Consider the following 3,800-nt stretch of genomic DNA (forward strand, 5'->3'; position numbering starts at 1 on the left):
TTATATGTTACATACAAAATTGTTTATGTTTATATGTTATTTTAAATTGAATTTTAAACTAATGTATGTATATGTTTCTTGATTATAAGAGAAGTATTTAGTCAAGTTTTTAAAATGGGAAAATAGAGAAATATAAAAAAAAAAACAAGGAAGGAGGGAAGGAAGGAAAAGGAACGAAGGAATCTCATTGAGATACCGTCTCTATTTTTCAGCGTGCATCAAATATTTGTTTTATGTAGTCGAGGTAGAGCTATTTATACTTGTGTTTTAAGCATAATTAACAAAGAAATGCTCATTTGTCTTAGATGACAGATAATATTTACCACTGGATGGTTTATTAGCCTTTCCCAATTAAAAAAAAAAAGACTCAGGTAATCAATATGAGTTTTAAAGATGTGGAAACTCATAACTCAAGCCTCCTAGCAGTAAAAATGACCAGCACTGCTATATGCAGTTCTATTTTATGGAAAGGAGAAAAGGGGTTTCTGTATGAGCATTCTCTCAATGGGGGTCACAACTTAGTAAATAGTTCAGCCATTTTTAAATTTTAATTCTTTTAATCAAAGTAATATCTACATACAATTTTAAAAAACAAATACAGACACAGAAGTTTTCTGCTCCACCCCTCCTGTGGGACCCACCCCTCCCAGCTCATCTCCCCACCAATAACTACTTTCCGTTCTTTTAACTGTGTCTCATAGACTCTAGTCTTGTTTCTTGATGCTTTTAGTGCTGTTTATAGTTACTGTTTTTAGACATTACTTATTACCTTGAAGCTCTAACAGATGAGGATTTAGCACTCTCCCACAACCCTCACCCTCCAAATATTATTATATCACACTTTTTGGTTAAGTCAACATAAATTGTTTATATTGCCCTGTCCATATAAATATTGTTTATAGATGAATACGTAATTTATTATGCTACATTTTCTTTTTTTTCTATAACTTCAGTTGCCTGGGTTATTTATTTTTTTATTTTGTAAAAGATTTTATTTATTTATTTGAAAGACAGAGAGAGCGAACAACCAGGGGGAACAGCAGAGGCAGAAGGAGGGGGAGAAGCAGACTCCCCACTGAGCAGGGAGCCCAACATGAGGCTTGATCCCAGGACCCTGGGATCATGGCTTGAGCCAAAGGTAGACGCTTAACCGACTGAGCCACCCAGGTGCCCCTCTTAGGTTTTTATAATCTGGTTTTGTTGTTGTTGTTGTTGTTGTTGTACTTGTTTCACTTTCTGTACCCCTAGCATTATTTACCTCCCCAAAATCTTAATATTAATTTTTAAAAATTGAACTATCCCACTGAAGTAAAAAACATATCATTAGAGCCAAAATATCAAGTTCTCCTTGCTTGCTTGTTTTTTTGTGCTATCTCCTCACCCCCCTCCCTCCTGCTCTAATAATAGATGGACTGTTTTCTAGGTACTGTGCATACCAAGTAATTCCCCTGGCCACTCTATTTTCTGAATCTAAGATTTTTTTCCTCTTTCCATACCTCCATTTTTTGTAGAGCAGATTACACACTGGCGGGCTCTTTACTGAGAACTTGCTTGTCTGATGAATCTTAATTTACTCATATTCAGTTGATAGTTTGGATATGGTAAGTAATTCAAGGCTAAGCATTTTCTCATGGGATATTTCCCCCCTCTTCTGGCATCTTGGGTTTGCATTTACCCTTCCTTAAATGTGATCTCTGCTTTCTCTCTGGAAGTACTTACCCTAAGATAGGTGTTCCGAAATCTTATGATTCCATACTTTGATGTCTGTCTCTTTTCATTCAATGCACCAATAACTCATTGGAAACATGTTTACCAGTAACAGGATAATTTTTTATATTATTTCTTATTTTATTTTTTTTAATTTTTATTTATTTATGATAGTCACACACAGAGAGAGAGAGAGAGAGAGGCAGAGACACAGGCAGAGGGAGAAGCAGGCTCCATGCACCGGGAGCCTGACATGGGATTCGATCCCGGGTCTCCAGGATCGCGCCCTGGGCCAAAGGCAGGCGCCAAACCGCTGCGCCACCCAGGGATCCCATATTATTTCTTTAATATTTCCTCATCAATTTGTGTGTACTCTAGCTCTCTCTATCTTATTCTCTGTCTGGAATTCTTACTGTCCCGATTGTGGACCTCCTGAGTTGCATGTTCAATTTTCTTATTTTCCCTTTCCTGTGACTAGTCTTTTTGCCTTTTGCCGTATTTTTTAAGATTGCTATATAATTAACATACAGCATTATATTAATTTCAGGTATACAACATAGTGATTCAGGAACTCTGTACATTACTCAGTGCTCATCAGGATCAGTGTACTCTCAGTCCCCATCACATATTTCACTCATCATCCCAACTAACTCCCTCCTGGTAACTAGCAGATTTTCTCTAGAGTTACGAGTCTGTTTTTTGGTCTCCTTTTTTCTTTGTTTTGTTTCTCAAATTCCGTATGTGAGTGAAATCATATGGTATTTGTCTTTCTCTAACTGACTTATTTAGCTTAGCATGATACCCTCTAGATCTATCCATGGTTTTGAACATGGCAAGATTTCATTCTTTTCTATGGCTGAGTAGTAGTCCATTGTCCTTTGATACTATTTTTTTCTGAATGATTTCTCCAACTTTATATTCTAAAAATTCTGTTAGCTTTACAATGGTCTGCTGACGTGTTTTCAAATTTCTATGAACTTTTATTCTTTTCCTTCTCTACTTCGTTTTCTTCAATAATGTACTTTTCTTGATTTATGGATGCATTATATCTCCTAGTTTCCTGATTACATTAATAATAGGTCTTAGGGGGAAAAAAACAGTGTTTCAGCCCTCCACATTTCTATTTCTTCTATATTACATTTTATCTTTTAAAAAATATTTCTATTTTACATTTTGGAGATTGCAGTCACGTTCTAGGGATTGTTGGTTGGTTGTCATTAGAAGCTCTACTTGGTAATTGGAGGCTCTGTGTATGTGTATGTGAGAGGGATGATTGTTAACTTGAGACATTTTTACTGTAGGATGAAAGGAGAAGGACCTAGTTGTACACATCTCAGTATTTGTTGGCCTTTTATTTTGGCCAGGTCCTTTGTATTTTTCTACTATTGCTGTAAAAAATTAGGGGTTCCCGGGTGGCTCAGTCATTAACATCTGCCTTGGGCTCAGGTCATGATCCCGGGGTCTTGGGATCAAGCCCTGCATTGAGTCCCACGTTGGGCCCCTTGCTGGGCTCCTGGCTCAGTGGGGAGCTTATTTCTCCCTGCCTCTCCCCCACCTCCTCACTCTCTCCCTCAAATAAATAAATACAATCTTTTTAAAAACAAACAAATAATTGCCACAAACTCAGCTACCCCAGATTAAACCAGCACCAGTTTATGTCATAGTTCTGTAGTTCAGAAGCCCCAAATAGGTCTCACTGAGCTAAAATAAAGGTGTGAGCAGGTCTGGGTTTCTTTCCAGAGGGTCCTTTGCTCTTGGCCTTCCATTTTCAAAACCAGCAGTGCCTGGCCATCTCATCACTGTGACTCTGCCTCTCCTGCCTCTCTTGCATTTAAAACAGCCTATGATGATTACTTGGATCACTAAGACCATCTAGGACAATCTTCTTATGTTAAGGTCAACTGATTAGTCACCTTAATTCCATCTACAACCTTAATTCTCCCCTAGGCATGTATGTATCCTCATGTTTGGGGGATTAGGGCATGGACATCGTTAGGAGGTCACTAGTCTGCCTACAGCACATTCCAGTTTCCTATTTGATGATCTCTTCTGGGAGCAGAGGAAGGAACAGGGCTGAGGTGTTTTGATATCTC

This window comes from Vulpes vulpes, chromosome 3, assembly GCF_048418805.1.
Source record: "Vulpes vulpes isolate BD-2025 chromosome 3, VulVul3, whole genome shotgun sequence".
Lineage (NCBI taxonomy): Eukaryota > Metazoa > Chordata > Mammalia > Carnivora > Canidae > Vulpes > Vulpes vulpes.